Source organism: Meriones unguiculatus, chromosome 4, assembly GCF_030254825.1.
Source record: "Meriones unguiculatus strain TT.TT164.6M chromosome 4, Bangor_MerUng_6.1, whole genome shotgun sequence".
Taxonomy (NCBI): domain Eukaryota; kingdom Metazoa; phylum Chordata; class Mammalia; order Rodentia; family Muridae; genus Meriones; species Meriones unguiculatus.
Genome location: NC_083352.1, coordinates 23,958,268 through 23,983,003, shown reverse-complemented (window position 1 = coordinate 23,983,003; position 24,736 = coordinate 23,958,268). Strand labels below are relative to the sequence as shown.

The following is a 24,736-nucleotide window of genomic DNA, read 5'->3' as shown; positions in this document are numbered from 1 at the left end:
TTGTTGCCCTGTGTCATGGAGATCCTGTAGTTTTGGATCTTTAGGACCTGCCCTTCATGCACTCCAGCAGTTCATCGATGGGCTAGATGTTGGGGTGGCCGAGTTCAAAGCCTTGGATCTGAGCCTGAGAGGTATCTGAGATGGCCAACCCACCAGCTCTCCTGTTCTCACGCCCTCTGGGCAGACTTACCCAAAACAACCAGGGCAATTCTATCCTGCTGTCAAGGTGAGGTGCAGAGCCTGCTCTCCAGAGTATTGGAACATGTGAAGGGCAGGACAGCTCTCCTGCTCTCATGACCCAGGTTTCCCACCTGTCACAGGTAGTGAGGAGAGTGTGAGGAGAAGGGTATCTTTCCCTTGTCCATGCCATTACAGGGAGATGAGTGATAGGGCCAAATATCCTACACTGACATCCTTGGGGCCAGCTTAGCTACAACTCCCACAATGTGTGGGGTCCCACTCTCCCAAGTACTGCAGCTCAGGGGCAGAAGGGCAGGGTTAGCTCTCCTGCTATCATGCCTCAAGGGCCAGCTTTGCCAAGATTCCCAGGTAAGGGGTAGGGCTAGTTCCATACAGCTTCTCAGATATCAACATGTCCCCAGTGGCACCCCTGACCTGGGGATGCTCATCTGGCCTTCATAGTAACAGACCCCTGATGCTGCAGGGCTATGGACCCAGGCATGGGCCCTGGTGGGAGCATAGGCCAGGACCCCAGCATGGTCTCAGGTGGCATCACTGCCTACTCACAACAGGAAGTTTCTTCCTACCCAGGAGTCTCCAGTTCTGCTCTCTTCGTTATGCCCATTTCTCTTCCATTTCTTTACCACCTACTTGCTTTTCTCAGTGGTTCCCAGGGTCTCCAAGTATCCAGGATCATCTTAGGAGTGGTTTCGGGAGTGTAATACATGCTCATTATGAGACTGGCAGAGGTAACCTTGAGCATGATCTGCCCCCTACCATACTCCTAGGTCTTTGTGGTGCCAGGCTTGTGTTCATCTCAGGCTAGCTCCCTATATGGGCCCCATGGCACCGGTCTGGTGGTCATCTTTTCAGGTTCGCAACTCGCCTGGTCTGCCCAAGCAGTCCCTTGCCAGGGTTGTCTGTCTTCAGCTCACTTTCACCCATGGCCCAAAGTGCTAGGTGGGATTCTAGTCTATGGCTTGCTTTCCATCCTAGGTGCAGTGCTGGATTGGTGATGGTCTCAGGATCACTTGGGGGAGGAGGCAGAGGGGAGAGTTAGGCTACTACTGACTCAGATGTTCATTATTCAGAACATTGAGCTGAGTGTAGACATAGGCTCTCTCCTCTTTGCCACCTATTGACACACTTTTGACACAGTAGCCACACCTGCAATGCCTCTAGGAACAGGAAACGCAATTAAAAAAAAAATTGAAACATTTCAAAGACAATGGCAGGGACTGTCTCATCCAAGAGTTCATCTGTATGGACTGGGGATGCAACACAGTTCTTAGAGGGCTTGTCTGACAGGTGCAATGTCCTGAGCTTAAGCCCCATTCCCAAAAGAAAAGAGTTGTTTCTAAAATCCATACCTTGAAATCCTGGTGTCCAGAGTAATAGTATTTGGATATTGAATCAATTAGTTAGTGAGGTGAGGTTATTAAGTTTGGATGATGACCTGAGAGTGGAACCCATAGGATTATGACAGGATTAATGAGCTCATGAGAAGTAAAACAGATCTTCCTTCTTGTGCCGTGAGAGGATATATTAATAGCAGGAAAAAGCTGTCTTTAAAGCGAGAAGTCCAGTCTTGGCCTTTGAGCTTCTCAAACCATAGAACTGTGAGTAATAAACATTGTTGCTGAATATACCCCAGTAGGTGACAGTTTGTTATAACAAAGTGAATTAAGGCAGGCAAGAAACTGCCTTTGCTTCCGCTACACATTTTTTAACAATATATGCATCTCATTGACAGTGCTCAGCAGTCAAGCTTATGTTACTTTCATATGCAACAGGAATGTTGCTGTTTTGCTTCTTGCATGGCCAATTCCTTAAATAGTACATAACACTTATAATAAAACATACAATTGCTGTCTTTTAGTCCATTGAACAGGATCTTCTAAGGGAAATCCTTTTTAGATCATTCTTTTGGAGCTCTGAAGCTGAAAGATAGTCTATGTTAACTTATTTCTAGAAAGTTACTAGCCCAAAATTTAAATATTAAGTCATGGCATAAATCAAAACTAGTCAGAATTTGTCTAAGACAGTTATTTCTAGGGAATGAACACACACAAAAAAATAAGTAATGATATAATGCCATCAAAGGCGATTTGTACCAGTCAGTTCAGATGTTTTACTTAAAATATTGTAGCTAATGAGGACTGTCTAAAGAAAAGAACCAGGATCCTATAGATGTTCAGGAGATTTTTAGGAGATGTCCAAGGTTTTCAGTTTCCTATTGTCCAAATAAGAATGACCTGTCAGAGCTGACTATCAAGAACCTCTTCAGCGAGGCTAAACTGTTCTAAGAAATAGTTTCTCAGAAATTCCTGTAAAAATCACGAGAGCCATATGTTGAGAAATTGTGGCAAGGACCGGGTTAAAGTTCTGGCGAACAGGGTCCCTAAAAGAGAGAAAGAGATTGATCTGGTGTGGTGGGACATGACTGTAATCCCAACATTTTGGTAGGCAAAGCAAGAGACTCCTGAGGTCAAGGTCACCTGGGGCTAAATACAAGACCCTGCTTCTAAGTAAATAATTAAGTAAATAAATACATACAAATTAAAATGCATTTTTAAAAGATAAAGGTTGGCATGGGGAAGGTGAGTACGTTCCTTGAAGTTAGGGTATCAGTGGGCTTGGATATGTCGTTTCGTTCTGGTAAAAGTTCACCTAGCAAAACGAATGATCTGGGCTTTTCATGAAATTCTGCTTGTGCCCAGACCATGGTTTGTCAGGGCATAAATCTGTCCTGTTCGCGGTAGGTCCTCCGGCATTCAAAACAGGGATTAAGACTTTGGTTTTTCAAGAAATATTTAGAACCTGGGGGATACAATCTGTAAAGTGATCTAGAATCCCTGTAGGAATCTGGACTGCTAGATGCTAGTTTTTAACAGCAAGTCTGGGGAAAAGGGGGAGGGAAGGGATGGTCATTACAATGGAGATGCTAAATATCAAGCGAGGAAACTGGAAATTTCACAATTTGGTAACCATTCTAATCTAATTAAATGGAGGTTTTCAAGCTTATTTAGTCAGAGATGATTGCAATATTTAAATCTCTCCAAAATAAACTAGAAATTGAATATACATAACATGGTATTAAATATCTAAAATAAACAATGAACATGTCTATAATTTAATCAATGGGATGTGCTGTATTCCATGGAAATGAAAAAATTTCTATAGGCACCCCTCTTTTGCTCAAATATAAGGAAAAAGATAGGTTACTCTACATCACAAATTAATGGTGATATAAAAATATTTGGCTTCCATATTGGCCTAGTCCCAGCAAGACTGATGATTTACTGTATGGGGCTGTTTGGTTTGCTTTGCTGAATGTTTCTATAAAGAATTTGTGATTGGATATTTAGGCATCTTAATTGAGAGCCCACCAACTGATTTCACTGTCGCATCTTATAGATTTAGGTGACCCCTCTCTTCTGGAGGTTTCTCAAAATACTGTATTGTTCCACAAAAATCTTTTTGTTTGAATGTTTTCTTCCACCTGGGAATGCCAGGAAGTAATTTTCATTATTTATCTATATGGATGGATGGAGGGTCTATAAATCAGGGATTTGGCTAACTGCTCAAGAATGTTCTTTATGCACTGGCTTGACCCAGTCAACCCTATTTACTTAAAGCATCTAGTTATAACTGATTCAAGGAATATACCATGCCTGCTGCTTCCAGTATCCCAGGCAGAGAGGAAGATGGTGATATTGAGGCTATGCAAATAATATATTGTGATGAAAATAAGGGTCTTCAATAAAGGTTTCTGAGTTTTACAACAGTGAGACAGGAAGGGACAGGTGCCATTTGTAAAGGTTTCATTTCTATTTACAAAGCGTATGCTTCTGAATTATTATGAGATATAGACAGCTTAGGAGAAACAAAAAAGGGATTTCCTGCATCCTGAAAGTAGACTATTAAAATCATCAGCAACATTCCAGACAAATAACCCTGTTGTTCTTTAAACAGGTTGTTGAATGCTGTGTGGTTTTTCTGGCTTAACACAGAAACACCTGCTGCTCCAGCAAACAAATTGTGGCTAATTTGTAACTGAGAATTTTCAAAGGGTAACAATGTGATGAGAGTTTTAAAAGCATTAAGTCAGGGCCAGGCAGAGGTGGCATGAGCCTTTAGTACCAGCACTCAGGAGGCAGAGGCAGGCCTATTCCTGCTCTAGTTAAAGAATAAGAGTGATGACCAAATGAGCATTTTCATGAAAACTGACACATACCCAATAACACTGTATTGTTGTTATTTATCATTGGCTACTATCAGGCAAAGTAGCACCAAGGTTAAAAGAGATAGAGATGTCTATAAACAGGTATGGTGAGGCAGCTGGTAACTCTCAGGGAATCTTCCAGAGTTTGGGACTGCTAAAATGTTTGTATCACTGGCATTTGATCTGTATGGACTGTTTCTACAGAAGACCAACCACTATTTCTCATTTGACAAGGACTCCTGTACACTGGTAAAAAGCAACATTGTACTTAGCTCTTTATAAAGTAAACCAAATTCTTTTTACTACCTCTTTTTTCTTTCTTAAAGGCGAAATAGCAAATCCATTGTGACATTGTGGAACCCTTTGGAAAATATCAGAGACAGTTTTAGATGGGAAAAGAACGCTACTGAAAAAGCTGTCAGGAGACTGGAATGCTCAATAAGATTGTGGGGTAGTGAGAACAGAACATGGCTACATCGTAAGCTTAGTGAGAGTAAGTGGCTTGAAGAGAAAATTCAGATGACTCTGTGGTTTTTAAGATGCTTTTTAAATATGAATTTTTTTTCTCTGAAATAATCAAGGGCAAAATAAAATGAATACAGGAAATTATCCTAAGACACCAACTTTGACTTTAGGTGATTACTAGAAAGGTAAAGACAAATGTTTATGGCATCTTACCAAGAGCTGACCAAGAACGGAACAGCAACCACACTCCACTTAGCTTCGGTGTAGCTCTGGGCCTGAAAGCTCTTGATTGACAGCCTTATAAATGAACTGGTCAAACCCTAGAGACGATGAACCACAGCAAATATAATTCTCTTTCCAAAAATCTGTTATGTTCTACTTTCCTTCAGTCATTTATCCGACAAATGTGAGGGTTTTTTTTTTTTTTTTTACTACAGTCTCAAAATGGCTTGATTGAAGACACATGAGAAAGGCAATACTCCTTCCTGAAATTCTGAGAAGTTATCATGTGTAGTATTGGGAAACAGACTTTTCTTTACATACTCTGCCAATTGATAGAAAGCCTCTGAGGATGTATGCGTGAATGTATAACTATCTATTCTTTTATTGATAACTATGTGTATGTGATTTTATATATATATATATTACACATATATTAACATGTTACAGTGGTCTTTCCTTAAAGAACAGTAGTAGAGTAGCATTTAGTAATTTTGCATGTTTTATTTCAAAAATATATTTGGAAATGATGTTAGTTAGTCCTTAGCTTTTTTGAGGGAACATTTAGTTAGTTTGAGAAATCTGAACATTTAGAAAAATACCATGTAACTATTTATTGCTATCCCCTATTCTGCCATAAAAGAATAGTCACAGTTGCCTCTACTACCCAAAGCAAAGCAAGGTTTTCAACCCTTAAAAGAGCATCATTGACTTAGGAATTCTACCTCTTGTTTCACTTCTAAAAGAGATTTGAAAGTAAATAGCAAGTTCTGAAATCCATTGTTAAAAAAAAAAAGGTAATGTCTTGGGTCATTTAGAAGAAAGACTATTTTAATGAATTTTGGCTTGAGGCAAAAAACCATGACCATGTGTTAAGTATAACCATATTGTGTGCAATACATGATTTAAATGAGCGATTTAATGGTTACAGTCCACGAAGTGTTGAAAGCTCTGGCCTAGCTTATGATTTCCAATAAAGATCACATATAATATAAACATAATGAGCAAACCATGAATTAAATCATTGGGCTGAAGACAACTTCATTTTAAGATACAAAGCAAGATTTTTATCTCTATACATATACACCGGTCTTTTACAGGCTTCCCTGGACATTTATGCATGAAGGCAAGGGAAGAATTTGACTCAGACTCTTTGTCATCCTTCTTCCACTGCCATTTTGAAATAATGGTTCATAGTTGGTATAAACTATCTGAGCTTCCTATAAAGTGTGATAACAATAACAGTGATAGCCATTCCTTGTATAGTGTGCATTATATGCCAGGGACCACGGCACACACATTACAACCAGGAGCCCATTTAACACTAACACTGCTCTAGATGCTGTTATGCCCATTTAACAGGCAAAAACAAGAGAAACCAATAAAGTTACACAATTAGTAAGAAGTGGAGCTAAAATTGGGTACCATGCTACAGAGTCCAAGCTCTCAGCTCATTTTGCACCAACGATTCAGAAGAGAGAGAGAGAGAGAGAGAGAGAGAGAGAGAGAGAGAGAGAAAGAGAGAGAGAGAAACCTGGGAGTCTGTCATCAGATGGATGAATTTGGAGAATGTAGCATATGTACGCACAATGGAGTTTTATTTGGCCATAAACAAAATTATGTCATATACAGGGAAATGGGTGGAGCTGGAGAATATCATGTCAAGTAGAAGAAGCCAGACTTGGGATGACAAATACTACATGCTCTTGTATTCCCAATCTATATATATATTTTAAAAAATGAAACTAAAGGGGGGAGGGCTACTCGGGAAGGAAAGTGGTTCACCAGGAGGAGGGAAATGAAATAAAAGAAGGTAATGGGAAGGAGTCTGACCAAAGTGCATAATACATGCATGTGGAAATGTCATAAAAGGCACCACTTTATAATAAAGATGTGCCTTCTTTAAAAAACATGAAAGAAGCTAAATATGAGGGTACCTACTTGTAACTTTATTACTTAGAAAGCTAAGGCAAGAAGATTGTGATTTTAAGACCAGCCTGGGCTAAATAGTGAGAGCCTATCTCAGGAAAAAAAAATGAGAGAGGGAATAGAAATTTTAGAATGGGGAAACATTACACTCAAGTGTAAATGCGAAGGGAATTAGAACGGGGTACTAGCCGTAGCTACCAATGATCAGTCAAGGCCTATCGCCCTTGTGTGGGGACCACAGATGGATGGAGCCATGGGGTTTCTCTGGTGAGTCCAAATGAATAAAGCAGGCATTCCCTCTCCAGAATGAAACCCAGAGAAAAACTAAGGTAACTGAGTTTCTGCTGTTAAAAGGAGTGAGTGTAGATCACAGAATGATGTCCCACCCAAGCCTCATAGACATACTTTATTTTGTATTTTTTAATCCCTGCAGAACTACAAATAAATTAGCATGTGTCTGAAGATAAATAAGCAAAATAAACCAATTCCACTTTCCAGTCCCCTCCACTCTTCTTCTTGTCAGTGTTAGGACCTGCGGGTTTTACTCTTGTTCCAGTTTGTATAACTGCATTCCACATTCCTTCTGTGGGCTTTTATGAGGGCTTTTTCACACATCTCACCTTCCCTCACCAGCCTCTAGAATCAGCTTTACACAAGAGTAATATTTCATCTATTTCTTTTCCTTTGCTTTTTCTTTTATAAGTTCTGGAACTTGGCTGCCGACCAACTCTTGAACACGGTGATTTGATTGTTCATAGGCTCCAAACATGTTGTAACTCATGTCATGCTCATGTGTACTTCTCTGCCCCAACTTGATAAAAATGGGTGATACCGGGACACCATTGTCATACACACCCCCAAACCTGGGTGTGTTAGCTTTGACTGCCTGGGCTTGTTCATGAAGAAATGGAATTGCTGAGGCAACTAGGCATCCTCATCATGCTGAAATTCTAATGAAGGATACAAAGATAAAGCTTGCAAAAGTATGGGGCTGGGGGAAGAAAGTCTCTGAGGCAGAAGTCCTTCGGGAAAAATTCATGATGTTTGAGATACTCTGTAAATCATATGCAATAACAGAAACTTATTTTATGCGTTTAACTAGAATAGTCATTGACAAAATATGCAAGGATAGAGAAAGTTCCTGGCTGTGCCAATAATTCCACCCTCACCTTCAAGCAGGATCAGCCCACAGAATAAAATACCAAGTGTGTTAGTCCTCAGTTCTGTTCCTGGCATTCTCTCATCATTTCCCTGTCTCCAGATGTCCTTTTGCAATGCACGTTGGGTGGGTCCATCTTCATTTCTAAAGTTCATTTGCATTGGCCTTAAACACCTTCTGTACCTAGCCAGGACTTTTTTCAACAGCCTCGGATTTGGGTTCCCCATTTCTCTCCAGGCCCTGCCCAAAGTCCTGCATCCATCCAGAACCGCATGAAAGAGAATGATTAGAAAAGTCAAAAAACTCCAAGCCTCAGTATAATCTCTTGGATTCAGGGTAGCTTCGTGCGGCCTTCATCACCTTCCTCCAGCCAACCTGTCTCAGGCATTGCTCCCTCTGTGTTCCTTGCGCTTCCTCATGTTTTTATCCCTCTCAGCCTTCATGACATCCCTTCTCTCTACTCTTGCTTCTAGTTGAAATTACAGGAGAAATATCTACATGCTTACCAGCCACCCTCAGATGTTCCTCACAGCTCAGAAAAATGGAGGTAATTCTTCGATTGGCGTTTAAGTAGCTTAAAAAGTAAGTTAACAGAAAAATTTAAAAGAGGGTGCTAAACATGTTTGTCTATTGTTCACCTGACTTGTCCTGATGTAAACACTTTACATAAGTGCAGCCAATTTGATCAAAAGAGAAAATTAGCATTGATATGATGCTATGAACCAAGCCAGATTAAACCAGCTTTTTCCACTACTGTTTTCTTGGTTCCCAGATCTAATCCAGGGTAGCATGTAGCCTTTCACCTGGGTGTTTTCAAATGGTAATAAACACAACCCCGGGCTCAGGCTATTTTTAGGGTAGAGTACTTGCATAGCATATATGAGGCCCTAGGCTTTGTCCACTGCACTAAATAAAGGACGTTGACTATGTGCACATATGCATAAACGTTTAATGATGGAAACACAAGGACTATTAATTAAACATGGAGGGTTTTCTTTCTAAATCTATTAAACAGTGCTGACAATATGGGCAGAGACTGAATTCTCAAATGATTCCCATATTCTTAAGTCTTTGCTCAGTAGGGCTGTAGAGAAACACTCACCCAAGGAATGTCTGTAAAATCATTTGCTTGTTCGGGACTCCAGACCTCTTCCTTCAGATTCCAGAGAAAGTGTAGAGCAGATGGTGCCCTGTCAAAAGGTTACCTTAGACATTTCCATTTCGGAAACTCAACCAGGTTTTCTATTTTATAGCCTCTTGAGGCATATCTCAATAGGAACACGTGCACGAAGTAATTGTAAGTGTTAAGTGTGTTTTAATAGCCTCCCCTTGAAGAACATTACTTCTCTTGCCAATATAATTAAGCCTGTCTCACACTGAGATTCATGCACTCAGGCCCACTCTACTCTGAGCCTTTTTAGATCTGATGTCCTTAGCGAGCATGGGTATAGAGCCAGATGACCTTGAATTCAATTCTCGGCCCTGTCACCTATAGATCTGAGAAAACGGCACAACCCGTAACCCCATTTGTATTAAGGAATACTATCTCTGGTAAAGAAGATCGTGTTAAAATGCAGAAACTCCCTGCCACATGGGATCCTTAAGACATAGCAGCGTTCACTAAACAGGGACCATCATCCCATGCATTAAGCCAATCACAGAATCTGGAGTAAGCAGTATTGATTCTCATATTTGTCTTAGTTTAGGACTGTCTCCCACTGAGCACTTCCAACACAGCCTTCAGTTAGGTAGTTCTTTGATGTTCAGGACTACTGGAACAGTGTAACATACATCCGGAGCAAGGGCAAGGAAACGCAATTGCTGAAAGTATGAAAGCTGCTGTCAGATGAATCAGCAGTCTTCAGATGCCTGGCAGTTTGATAAATGAATAGACAGCTGCAACACTCTAAACTCCTAAGGACGACACAAGGATACTTCACTTTTGAAACAATGTTAGGTTTTCTTTCCCCCACGATTACTTCTGCAAAACGGCAGTAAATGTTACTAAATACATTATATACCTGTATACCCAGTATTGTAAAGCTCTTAGAAAGAACAGGGCTTAACTTTCTTAGAAGCAACTTTCAAGTCTGAAGAATGTGCTTACCAGAAATTAAAAGCTTTCAGCGAGGAGTAACAATTTATTTGTTAATAATTTGTTCCATGTGATTAGTTTTCTCTTTAAATCTTCAAAACTTAAGAAGATACATGGATAGTTTATAAAGCATCTAAGTAAGTGGCTGGCTAAGTCCTTCAGATGCCAAATCATGAGACAGTTTGACATGTTAGGAGAGGCTGGTTACTTCCAATGGGTCTTTAACCATCTCTTCATTTTCACCAACTTCGGTATTCAAGAAGTTTTCACATGACAGCCTGTCATGTAGGCCCACTTATTAACTATGTGCCCCAAGAAGCTTAATGGGCCAGGACACTTCATCTATTAATAGAAATATACCAGGTGTCTAGACCAGCATTTCACATATAGCATTTGCTCTGTAGGTATATGTAGAAAAAATAAGTCTGAGTAACAGGCACTCTGCTCCAAACTGTCTATATTTCCTCTTCTTTAGTCCTTACTCAATTTGTATATATGTGTGTGCACATATACTCAATATTTTTATGTTACAGATAATAAAACAGGCAGACTAGTATACCACCAAAGATTACAACGCCTGTACAGATGTCAGTTGCCCTCAGCACTCATGAATGAAACACTACAGGACACTGTCCTCTTGTCTAGGCATTCCAGACAAATGTGCATGTTCATATACGGTAAGTTGAGGACACTGCGGAGTACTGAGGCAATGCACAAATACCAAGGGTATAATATAATTTCCACATACAGACTCCTCATCTTGTCCCTGTCAGCCAGCCATCCCTTTCTGTTACACTGTTTTCTCTGCCTTGTCCTGTTTGCTTTGTGTTTTCCTCAATGGCTTTTATAAGGCTTTAAAACTAAATGATTAGCCATCAAAGAAGAAAATAGCCTTAAAGTCATTAGCTATTTTTATGTTCAATGAGCTAACAAAGACTTTTCATCTTTTTACAAACACACACAAATTGTTGTGCTTTGAAAAAAATCCTGCATTTCCCTCGGTGGGCCTCATAAAATCTAACACTGTCACATTTACCCAGTAGCCTGTTCTTAATTCTTCAGTATTGAAATGTAAAGCAACACCTAGGGAAGTCTAAGGATTCGAAAGATTTATTTAAACTCTGGAGCCTTCTCCCTGATAGCCTAAGGCTGTGTCAACACTGAAAGGAGAGTGCCAAGGGGAAGGGGCATGGGAGGAGAAGAGGCAGCGAGGGAGGGATTGGGAGGGAATGAGAGAGAGGGCTACAGCTGGGATACAGAGTGAATAAATTGTAATAAATAAATAAATTAATTAAAAATAATTATGAAACGCGAATGAAGAGGTGACCTTAGAGATTTCTTAGTCATGCTCTACTGTTTTACACGTAAGAAAATGGGAGTGAATGCTGCCTCTTATCTGGAGGAGTCTAGAAATACCAACTGTGGGACAACATACAAGGATTTCTTTTTTGATCCCTAAAGCAATGGTTCTCAACCTTCTTAATGCTTTGGCTCTTCAATATAGCTCTGCATGCTGTGGACCATAAAATTATTTCATTACTACTTCAAAACTATAATGTTGCTACTGTTATGAATCATAATGTAAGTATCTCATTTGTAGGGTACCTTCTGTGTGACCTCAGAAAGGGTTTGCTACCTACAGGTTGATAAGAGCTGCCCTAAAGGTTGGGACCCATTATTAATGACCACTTCCCTGAAATGAACGGATATACAGAATAATTTCTGCAGGACAAGAATTAGTTTGAGAAATGAAGTGTATTCAATTAAGTAACCACTTCAGAGTGTCTGTTTATTTACTTAAATTTTGGAGATTTTTGCTTTTGTTTTGTTTTTTGAGACAGGGTTTCTCTGGGTAGTCTTGGCTGTCCTGGACTCACTTTGTAGACCAGGCTGACCTCGAACTCACTCCCCTTGCCTCTTCCTCCCTGAGTGCTGGGATTACAGGCATGCATTACCATACTCTGCTGTTTGCTTAAATTTTAATATTCTGTCATTTTACCTGCCTTAAAGTCATTAGAAAAACACAGAGAGACAGAAGGACATATTTATTATTCAAAAGTTAATGTAACTAAGTTAATTCATTTTAAGAAAGGGATATTTGAAAAAGAAAAATCTTAAGACAGAGACCAGCACACAAAAATATGTCATCAAACTCGGAGTCCTGGAGTCAGGGATCAAAATGTAAAGCAAGTTCCTAAGTCAGGAGATGCAGGAAACTTGACTAGCTCCAACATCCATAATTGTAGCACTATGCAGCTAAGCCAGTTGTTCAGACACTGTATAGTATTCAGAATAAAAACACTGGAGAGGCACTTCTTGTTTTAATGATGTTAAAGTTTTCAGTGAACGATAGTTGAACAAAAAATACAGGTTATGAATGCTGTTGTCACTGAATTTACAAATTGGCTGTAAAAGAAATAAAAACTAACTGGAGTATAACTGAAAATACAATGAGTGAGTGGCCCAGCAGGATTCTGATACATTAGGAGTTTCTTATCCAGGGCTGTGCTTTATAAGGTCTCAGTTAACTAGAGTAACCAAGTTTGAAACATCTTAAGGAAAATGTCCCAGAAATAAATAATTTACAAGTTTAAAATTGCTCACTGTTCTGGGAAATGCAACAAAATAGCACGTCATCAATGATGTATTCCATAAATATTTTTTTGTCCCTACTATCCATGCTTTATGCACTACAAATTAACCACTTAGTGGATATTCCAGATATTGTTTAAACTGACAAGTATCAATACTGTTTTAATTGCTTTTATTAATCTCTAATTATACCTAAATATTAATTAAATATCACATGGGATATGAATAGAATAAAACAGCAAACTTATGTGTACCGCCCATGGTTTCTGGCCTCTGCTAGAGGTCTTGAAATACCTGTACCACAAATAAGGGGAGATTACAATGTAATTTTAGGAGACCACAGAAAGACGAGAATACTGAATGGTGGAATTTGGCAAGATTTCGAGAGGAGGCAGCATATCCACAAAACTTGAGGCTACATAGAAGTTAAAAACAAAAACTTTAGAAGAAATATGAAATGAAAGAATGGAGTGGTCAAAGCAAACCCCTTCACTGACAGGCTGCCCCAAAAGGTAGAGTCTGTATTACCATGTCATAAAGGTGAACCTTCCGTCACTTATCAGTGAACACTGAATGGTCTGTGTGATATTTACAATGCAACATATAGTAACTCCAAAAATCATTTAAATAAAAAGTAGGATACATTTAAAATATTTTCCAGCATAAAAGTAGCATTAGTAGCTCATCTGCAAAAGCCAGGATTTCTTTTTGGACAAAACTCTAAACCTGCGTGAAGACGGTCGCAGGACATTATGTGCCATGGTGTAGAAGAGAGAGACCATTGGAGTTTGATTTTAAAACTCCAGAAACTATGAAAGTTGCAATCAAAAGGATAAATCCAAGTGAACACAGCAGCAAGGAATGCATAATAAATACTGAGAAGATTAAATGCAGTATCTAACAGGCTCATCTACAGTTGTGAAAAAGACCAAATGGTGTGCTGAAGAGATGGCTCAGAGGGTAAGAGCATTGGCTGCTCTTCCAGAGGTCTTGAGTTCAATTCCCAGCACCTACATGGTAATTCACTACTATCTATAGCTATACTCCATGGGACCCGGTATCTTTTTCTGGTGTGCAAAGCAAGTGTACAGGCAGATAAAACATCTATGTACTAGGGAGTTACATCTTTTAAAAAAGAAAGAAAAGACCAAACCAGCCCTCTTTCACCTTGGCTCTCAATTCCTCTAAACCCTGAGTGGATAGATTTGGGGAGTCCTGGGAGGTGGTAGGGGGGACACTGTACTAAGGGCCTCATCCTCTCAAAGAGCATCCTTTACTGTTGAACCAACCTCCGAACCTGAACCCTGTATTCTGTCGCTTTTCCAGGGAAACTGGGCCCCAGGTGGGGGAAGGGAGCATAGAGAGAGGGTACTCTCAGGACAGGAAGTTGTTATAAATTAGCTCCTCCCCATGTCACACAACTGATAGATTTTCATCATCATAGGCACCTACTGTTAAAAACCCGGTCTCCACACACCTGAAGACTGATGAAGCGTGGCTCTCAGCCTCAATCTTGGGAGGGAATTTTGAATTTTAAAAAGTTATTCTTCCCAATGGCTATATACACACTGTGATGTAAAATGATTGGCTCATAGAATCTGTAAACAGCAATTTGCAATTGCGTTGTAAAAGATAATGTATTATAAATAGAGCTAGGACACACTGTGGAGAAGTGCATCCTCTAATTCTACTGAAAATAAAGCCATTGGTAGAAGTGACCCCTCTCCCAGCTCAGATGGAGCTGTGCCTTCCAAGGTACTCTCAAATGTAATTGTGGAGGGTGACCATTTCTCAGGGGAATATAGGATAAAAAATACCCTTAAGAATAAATCCAAACTCCTTCTGAATGTATAAGAAAATTAATCCAATTTTTTTTGTTCTAAACAAAGAGACAAAATATAGATTTTGAAGTAGCTGCCCCTGTCGAGGAGTGGGCAAGAATGACCTGGATTCCTATTACACTGAAGTCTACAAGGAACATTTGGGGTACCTTCTGTTTGTGATTCTGTTTGTGTTCTATTTATAAATAACTCATAATCTTAGATCGGAGCATATTTTCCCCATAGTTTACTAAATAGGACTGATGGTTCTCTCTTCATTGTACCAGACATGATGTTGGAGTCATTTATCAGCTCTGTTGCTTAGAGTCATGACAGGCCAAAAATACAAATAAATAAAAGCTTTTAAAAAAGCTCTAAGTCATTAGGAAGGTGGCCAATCTTTGCTCTATGCTGTGGTACTGTGCAGCAAGAAATATATAGAATGTAACCAGCATCGTTGTAAATTCCTAAGTTTATTTAACTTGTAATTTGTATGTGACTTTTTCTGGTGAGACATGAACAAATATCTGTTAGGTCTCTGTTAGGTCACCATTGACACAGCAAATAGATAATTGTGCATGAATGTAGCTTAGTTAAATAGTGAGTTTGTTGGGTTGTTACTTATAGGAGCATGGGAAACTCAAAAGCAGTTTCATCATGGAAATCATATCCCAGCATGGGTGATGTCTCATGAAAACTGCATCTCTGAAACTTTCTGTGCATAACACCCGGGCAGCTTGGCCAATCACTATCTCCTCTGGCCAACAATTACTTGCTTTTTAGATAACCTTGAAGGAGCCTTGTGAACATTGTATGTTTTAGGAGCTTCCTTGGTCTTACAGTTTTACTTCCTGAGCCTTTTCAGTTTCTTTTGTTTCCTCCATCTTATAAGTCTTCCTCCTCTCTCAGGGAGTGTTTGAATTCAAAAGAAGTCGCTATATAACACGAGAGGCACTTTTCTGATTTTTACAATTTTTCCTCTCTTTTTGCTATACTCCCTGAACCTTAGAAGGAAAGATTTAGATGTCTGTGTTCCTCTGTCTGTGACTGGGCATCGGGCCACTATGACACAGCAATACTCACTTACATTCAAGAGCTTGAGAAGGTGTAAGTCTCTTCAGTACACACACACACACACACACACACACACACACACACACAAATTCATTGGAATAAAAAAAAAAAAACGTTTTCTTGAGCTCATAAGACAGCTCGGCAGTTAAGAACACCGGCTACTTTTCTGGAGGTCCTGAGTTCAATTCCCAGCAACCACAGGGTGGCTGCACAATCATCTATAGCGGGATCTGTTGCCCTCTTCTGGCATGCGGGTGTACATGCAGACAGATCACTCCTACATTAAAAAATAATAATGATAAAAATTAAAAAGTGTTTCTCTCTATAACAGAAGCTGACAGAATCACCAGCCTATACTATAAACACAAAGATTTAGAAGACAATTTGACAGACATATCACATCTGCTTATCAGAGGAATAACAATGGATTCCCTACTAAGGCCTATGACTTCCCTAGTCACAGATCTTCACTTACAGTTCAAGACTTGATTTACCCTCTGTAGAGCGGACCTTACATGCAGTTGCTTATACTATAACCGTTGTGCCACTATTATACCAATGGATGCATCTTGTCTGACACATTGATACTTTAACATGCAAAGTCCATAACTTAGTAGGACTGTCAGTGCCAGTCTCTGCAAATTCTTGCACCTCACAGCACTATAAAAACCAGTTATCGTGGAGAGAGTTTTGCAGTCATTCTCAGCATCATTACTTCATGTCCTGTGGCCAAATGTGAGCTGTATTCATCATTAGAGTATTATTGTTTAGTTATGGTATCCAACCAACAGGAAAGAATGGCAATAGCCTTAATGCTTATAGGTCCTCAATGATTTTCATGTAAGTTGCTCACTTGGGTACTTGAATTTGCACCTAAAACCTTATGGCTCTTAGAAGTGTTCTTTTTCATTCACCCACAGGGTGGCTTTGCATAAACCCCTTAACTCCTATTTATTCTGTATTTACAGGTGTATGTTTGTTTTGTCATATTTGTAAAACTCAAATGCATTATATAAACAAAGGATAATCAGACTCTCTGAAGGACTATGACTCCAAGTGGCAATTAATATTGGGAAGCTCAGGGAATTTTATATATATATATATATATACACACACACACATCATGAAAAGCTCTTATCATTCATTGTTTTGTCAAAAGAGCAATGTCAGAGGCAGAGCATGGTCAGCTCTTGAAGTAAAAAGCATGTACCATACAAACCTGATGAACTGTTTTCAATCCTTGAACCCGTGATGGAAGGAGAAAACCAACTCCCCAAAATGTTCCATAAGCATATCATGGAATGTGCCATGTATATGCCACACTCAGACACACATACATTTGCACACACAAAAAAAAATTTTGTAAAAAAATTAAGGGATTAATGTACAATGGCATAGACAGGAAACATTAGCTCACCTAACTCTCCATTATATGCAGTCACTTAATGGAAGTCTTATGTCCTCCTCAGATGCAGATGTCATCTTGGTGTCTCTGTGCATCTTTCCATCACTAATGATCTCCACATTCTTGGGAGGGATAATTTGCACTATCTGGCCCTTTTCAGGTACAAAAGGGAGTAGAATCACAGTATGGCACACCATAGCTGTCATTGAAGCTAGTTCATCAATTTAGGTAGGTTCTTGGTCAGTGTCGTGGTCCTTGCCTTGCTGTTGATTAGAAATCCCTACCTGCATTCTATTTCTGTCAGAGAAAAAAATATTACCTATATGCTTTGAGTGGGTAACTGATCAGTTGCATTGTTTTATCTGTCATTTCTTTTGGGAAGTGTTGCTCTGGCCTTAAAGACATCCAGAAACTCACTAGGTTGTTTGGTTTTCTGGTCATTTCCCTAAGAATTCCAGTTTTATACAAATGTTTCCATATTTGCCTTCTAATGACCAGGACATGCTCCTTTATCCTCCTTGACCTTCTCCAATTCCCTCTTGATTGCTTGAACACTGCAGGTATCCTGTTTACATTTTGGTCTGAATTATTCATCTCCACTGAAGCCTCTCCTACTTTGTAAAGATGACATTCCACCGTGGACCATGACCAATCCTAGGATCCCCACTAAGACAACTTCTTTCTTAGCCATCCTGTATATTTAGTGTTCTGTCACTTAGTGCATTAAACACCACACACCTCATCTCCCTCAGCAGGGTTCCTCAGAAATGCCTGGTTTTCCACTAGCATCTTCCAGCACTGACCTTTGTAGAAATCTCAGGTTGTGCTACTTAAGCTTCCTTAGTGGCGCCTATGAATCAGTCCTTCGGGAACTAATTTCTGTCAGGTTGTATCTGGTTGTGCATTATGAACTCAAGGAGCGATGGATAGTTATATTATTCAGTTTTTTTCCCTTCCATAGCCCTCAAGCTGATACTGTCTAACTCCATATCCCATAGCCTCACTAATCAGGCTGTGAGAGGCTTCTTCATTCCTTGATTTGAAGTTTTTCAGGTACAGGTTTTTCAGTGACTACCATTATTTCCTGTACTGGGTTCTTATGAAGGTCCTCTTCTGCAAGCTCAATTAAGAATTTTATTCTTCCTTTCTATCAAAGGATGGACTTGAGAGGTATCTTTTATTTTACCCTGTTCTCTTCCCCCACTGACGTTTCTTCTCAGTTTCAGAATTTCAGAAAGACCTCTTTAGGACAGACCTAACGTATATCCCACTTCCCTTGCATCTTGCCACCTTTAAGAAATGCCAAGCCAAGGCTGTAGAGATGTATTAGTAATTGGGCATTTAACATGGAAGTCTGAGGGAAAGAATTTGAATCCTTAGAACACATGCAAAAAAATATAAATAGTGGGCTGACACAGTGGCCTACCGAAAATTCCAGCTTCTAGGGGCAGATACTGAAGAGCACCAGGGCATGGTGGCTAGTGAAAATAGCCATATTTGTGAGCTCTGGATTTGACTGAGTGATGTTGCCTTGTTGAATAACACGGGAAAGCAATCAAAGGTGATTCTCAGCATTTACCTTGGGCCCCCACATGCACATATATATGTCCACAAACAAGCAAACACAGATAAACAAATGAAAGAAAAGAAATGGCATGAAAAGCCAACCTCTCCTTCCTGCTCTCTCCCATGTTCTGACAAATTAGAAGCTAATACAGTGGACTGCATACACATGACTGTTTTTCATCATAATCCCTTCCTCGGTAAAGGCAAATTCTTTCTGGGAAGATAGCTGGGCCTTCCTACATTTTGTATCACTCATAAGAAAGATCATGCTACTGAATCTACAGTGTTGTTGATTATTAATATTTACTGTTGATTTATCTACTAATTAAACAGCCGTTATTCCTAAACCAGCTGTATACCCAAATCACCACACAGAGACTAGGATTTACTTAATTAACCTAGAGTACAATGCTGGGCAATGATTACTCCATCCTAAACCTCCAAGCCTGCATAGATTCCTCCCATTCAGAATTTCCAACATTATACATGGTTTTAGTCCTATTTTAGGTCTGGTTCATCTCACTTTGTGGTTCAAAGTCCTATCCTGCCAATCTCTCCTCTCTTCTTCCTCCCACTTGCTTCCTTCTCCTCCCTTCCAGACTAGGATGTCTCACCCTATTCTCCCCATTCCTCAGCATTGTGGCTGGTTGTTTTATTGACAATGCAGAAAACAAATAGTGGCATGTTTACACAAACTTGAGACAGGTAATACTTAGAATAAAAATCACAATGCAATGTCCAGATTGAAACCAGGTAGTGGGATAGAGAAATCAGCATTTGAATGAACAAGGGTAAATTGTGTACATTTCACAAGAACATTATAACAGCACTACAGCTTGCTATGACCCCACTCCATACATGCAGCTTTCAAAGACTTTGATACATTCCCTAGTCAATCAGCCATTTCTGGAGACTCTCTGCATTCACATGGTAAATACCATTCATCAAAGAGCCATGCCATCCCATGCCATGTAGGGTTATAGTCATTCTAGAGGTCTCTTCATCCTCAAAAGATGTTTACTGTGAGCTTGGTTGCATGGCCTAACCACCATTGCAGGGGACACACAACCACCCACTGCAGTGGAGAGGGACACCATCCCATAGGGAAAGGTAGCCATAGGAGGACCACTATAATGGATCACCTTCATTGGTAAACAGAGAAAAAGGAGCTTTCCATCTTACAAAGGTGTGTATCCCTCACCCTCATGACTTATTTGAAACTAACTGCATACAAAAAAACCTAGTCTAAAGATCACCACACTGAGATTTGGACTTGAGCATGTGTATCTGAAGGATAATAGAGACAGACACAAACAAGCCATGGTGTCAGTCTAAGAACTAAACACCATCTGACTATCTCTTTGTTAGGATCAACAATGCTCATGTCAGGAAGACAACAAGGGAGCAGTACAAACATGGGTAAATGCCCATTGGAAGTGAGTTTATGTTCCCTCACTTTTGAGAACACTTGTTCCCAAAGGTTGAAATAGATGTAGGGTAGGGTGCTGATTTGCTGAAGGCAGCAATCTTGGAAAGGAAAGATATGAGATTTTGTAATTTTACCTGCATCTCACCTACATCTTTGTCCCAAAAGTTAATCCATCATCAATCTAAAGGTAAACATATCTTCTGGATAAGGCTTCTAAGATAGAAAATTATTAGTGTTTCCCAGGAAAGCAATGCTTCCTTTGCTCAAACTGGAAACAGGTATTGGAACTTCTGTCAAATTATTTGGAGAGAAAAGAAAAGTTGATGAACAGGATTCCAACTGAAAGAAAACATATTTCTTCAAGTACAGAAGGCTGAAGAATTGTATTTTGATTGACAAGATGATGATCCTGTTAGTAGTGGCCAGAATTAGCCAAACCATGTGAATTTCTCATAAATCTGCCAAAGATATGAGAGCAAACCCCAGAGGCAGGAGGATGCACCATTTGATTAGCGTGCTATCGTTCGGGGACTCTGATTGGGCCACATTCCACCCTCATATACTCATGTACACAGCCTTTGCTATGAGTTGCATATGTGTTTTTTGGTTATACAACAGATTTAGGTTTGCTTTTCTTTCTGTATATTTTCTGGTCCAAAACTCATCTTTTAAAATGTTTTGGAAGCAACTTAGAAATGCTATTGAATTCCTAACCCCCTGTCAGGTTTTGGAATACTTGCAAGTTGTTTTTTTTTTTTTTTTCTTTTTCTTTTTTCTGGCACAAAACCTATCAAAATGCAATGAAATTGTCAGGTTATCATTCTGAGAGACAAGAAGGTACTGCCCAGTTTATTGTCAACCATAGTAATATGTTTACTCTTAAATCAAGTCATTTAATATTTCCTTAAAAGGTAGAAACCAGATTCTGTATGAAGGGAGAGGGTTATTCTATACTGCAGGAGGGTTGCTACATATTTCAGAGAATTGTTTGGTTAGTTTTAATCAAAGGATCATTTGAGAATTTAAGAACCAGGTGGTATCTCTGAGTCACTGGATACTTAAAAAAATCTTGAAATATTAGGTAAATTGATTTTGAATACCTAATCCTAACCAGGTTGGCAATCACAAAAACACTGCTTTTTAGGTAGTCAGGAGCCACTTGAGAACTTGAACTAGGGATAAATGAACTTTAAATATTGATTTCATAGTTACTCAGCAAATTATGTTGGATTTGGTGGCTAATGACTTTAAATTTGCTTACATTGGCCCCTTTTCAATCACAGGAAACATAACCTGTGGTCTAAACTCAAAGTCATGTCCTGTGAAAAAGGGCTGTTACCAGGCAAAGCTGATAGAGATCTGCCTGAGAACTAAGTGCTGTTCCTCCAAAACTGAGGGGTAAAATGTTCATGTTCTCTTTACACAGACATTCATTTTAATTAAACACAAAACACCTGAAATTTGTATATTTGTTTGGGAGGACAGAAAAGGAGTAAGAAAGGGAGGGTAGGAGAGAGACAAGAGGAAGCAAAAAAAAGGTAGAAAGACAAAACAAAACAAAACAGAAAAAAAACAACCTAATCCCAAATCAGAAACTTGAATAAAGAAAATGACTGTAGGTCAACTGATAGTCATCTCTACTACTTCAGTAACTATAAAGTATACATATGGCCAGAGTCCTTTGCTGCATGCCCTCCTAGCCATTCAGTTTTAGTGCATATCACTCGAAAACTTCCTCACTGTTTGCTTCTTTTTCCCATGCAAAACCAACCCACACAGAAGCTCCTCTTGTGTCTGGCATCAAAGACGAGATACCTCTGCTTCCTGTGAAAAGTGCTCACAGTGTTCAGGGCAAGTGGGATAAGCAGAAAGAGTTTCTCTTCTCTAATGTTCCTTCAGAACACATTGTTTAGCAAACAGATTTGAGCAAAATGTTCTTAAACAGCAATTGCTCTTCAACCCTGTTCTAGCTTTCAGCTGTCGTGGCCTTCATTTCCATCAATATTTACAGCATAGCTTTTGACAGTGAAAGAAAGCAAACAGTGTATAATAATTGAATCTCTTGTGAATTTATCCACTGCCATTGTGTACTGGTCTTTCCCTAGCCACCTGAGACTCTAGTTTTACCATCTTTCCTATCTTAACTTCATCCTATACGGCCCCAGGAAGCCAAAGAAAACATGCCTATCTGCTCCAGATGTGTCAAACCAAGTCCTGCTACTATTTTTTTTCCAAACAGATGCTCCAGCAAATGTATAAACAAGTGGCTTTTTAGGAGATGTTCAGATTAATCTTTCCCTGAATAAAATAAAAAAAAAAAAAAACAGAGCCATGTATTTTGGAAACATTAACTATTACGCTCTTAAAAAAAAAAAGTTGTCTAAACCATACACACACACACACACACACACACACACACACACACACAGCCTGATCTTCCAGTGCACCAGAAGAGGGGTTACATCCTGGAGCTTTGTTCTGGAATCCTTTTCTTGATCTCAGCTTATCCCCTGACTAAGAAGAGAATCTACCCTGCAGCCATGTGCTTATCTTTGGCTTCAGTTCATTTCCCGACAGCTTGAAAGGAGCACCCTAAGATGATAATATTGGTATCATGTCTGGAGCCAGGCAGGATAGCACTGTGGGATTGAAAGTCCAGCCTCCGTACCCCTGTGGCACTTCTTCCTTCTCTGGGGAATTAGTCATTCAGGACTGCACATTTTTTGGTTGTTCATTAAGTCAACAATGTTTTGTTAACAGCCTGCTTTGTGCTGGAGATTGTTCCAGTATCTGGATATTCAGTGGTGATCAAAACAACACATAAAAATTCTTCCAATAGACTAGGAAAAAAAATGTGTAGCAAGGTGTTCAAGAAGGTGGATGAATGTAAACACTATGCTTACAGAGATAGAGTAGGATGGGCAGGATCAGGATCTCAAAACTACTTATCTTTGATGGTCACTGAAGCACCATTGGAAGCAGGAACTGAGGAAGTGAATGGAAGAACAGTGTCCTGGGGACTGGAGCATGTATAATAGATTGAGTGTCCACAGGAGTGCCAATTATCTACAGAAGACTGAGCAAAAGGAAAGGAAGATGAAGGTCGAGACACAACTGAAAGTCATTCCCAATAGATGAAACTTCTATGTAAATCTTAAAGAGTTCTTGCTAGGTTGTAGATCCTAACTCAGTTCATCTGAGGAAGCACTGATCTACACAATCACCATTGCTAGTCTCTATACAGTATTCAGAGTAGCAAGAAATAAGGCTTTATAGGCCACAGTGCAAATTCTGCCTTTAGTGTGAATGAAGCAGGAAGACCAGGAGGCTTTTGAACAAAGAGAAAGGAAGATGAGATATATCCTAAAGGAGTGGCTCTGGCTATTAAGGGAAAGAGACAAACTCAGAAATCAGAAGAGGCCTGGAATAGCGTAACTGGGATGCAATGGGCTGAGATCTGGGTCAAGTGAGATGGCCACATCAGTGTCACTTTCCAGTGATGAGGGCTTGACTCTGCTATCCAGAAGACACTTAAGGAGGGTTGGTTGGTACCTGTGACCCACATAGGAGCCTGAAAGAGAAAAGTTCAGGGTAGTAGGTGGGAAACAGCCTGAGATGCTTGATAACATGACCCATATCTGCCTCGTTTCTGAATTCAATTCCCAAGTTTAATTTCTATAATAGATGTGTCAGTACTGCCTTAATATGGGGTCACTGCAGCCAGTAATTATATTATATGCACACCTTACAGGGGGAATTTATTTATCTCTGTCATTGTTTGGATCTAAAATGTTCCCCAAGGTATAATGTTTTCAGCACTTGGTTCCTAGCTAGCAACAATATCTAGGGAGGTTCTGAAAGGTTTGAGAAGTGGAAAATAGGTAGGGAAAGTAAGTCCCTGAGTCAAATATTTTTCCCTAGTTATTTTCTGTCTCCCTCTCTGCTTCCTGCCAGTGTGATGTAAACAGTTCTCTTCAACAACATGCACCTGAACCATAATGTTCTTCTCAAGGGCACAGAGTCATGCAGCCATATACTGAACCCTCTGACACCATGAGCCAAAATGAATTTCTTTTTCCCTTGTTTATGTCAAGTAATTTAGAGTTAAAAACAAACAAAGTCACTAATATAATCTCCACTTGAGTTTGCATTACATTATGAAACACTTAGCTAAAGGAGATTCCATTGGCTTTTTTTTTTTTTTTTTTAATGCTTTGAGACAGACTCTCATTATGCAGCCTAGGCTAGCCTACAATTTGCAGTGATCCTCCTGCCTGAGCTTTTCCAGTGCCAAGAGTGCATGCAAGTTCTATCACGCTCAGCTTCCGTTTAATTTCAAATTCTAGTTTGAAGTCCTTGAATTTGAGTTAAGTCATTCAATTGCAAACTTATCTCTAACAACAACAACAAAAAGACTTTATTTGTGCTAGAAATTAATATCCTATCAGTGGGATGTTGTTCCAGGAATGGGGTGTCCTGTTTACTTTGAATTCTAAATCTTGGTTTTTTTCTTTCTGTTTTTATTGTTATTATTTGCTTGTTTTTTTAATAATCATGATATGGCAGTCACATGCTTGT

General features: G+C 39.5%; 1 protein-coding gene and 1 non-coding gene across 4 annotated transcripts in view; one reads left to right on the top strand and one right to left on the bottom strand.

The window, feature by feature from the left end:
• Nrg1 (neuregulin 1) overlaps window positions 1–24,736 on the top strand; it is a 1,043,775-nt gene that overhangs the window by 588,086 nt on the left and 430,953 nt on the right. The gene's annotated exons all lie outside the window — the stretch shown is intronic.
• LOC132653857 (small nucleolar RNA SNORA17) lies at window positions 1,233–1,369 on the bottom strand. Its single transcript, XR_009591697.1, has one exon. It is a non-coding gene; the product is annotated as a small nucleolar RNA SNORA17 (small nucleolar RNA).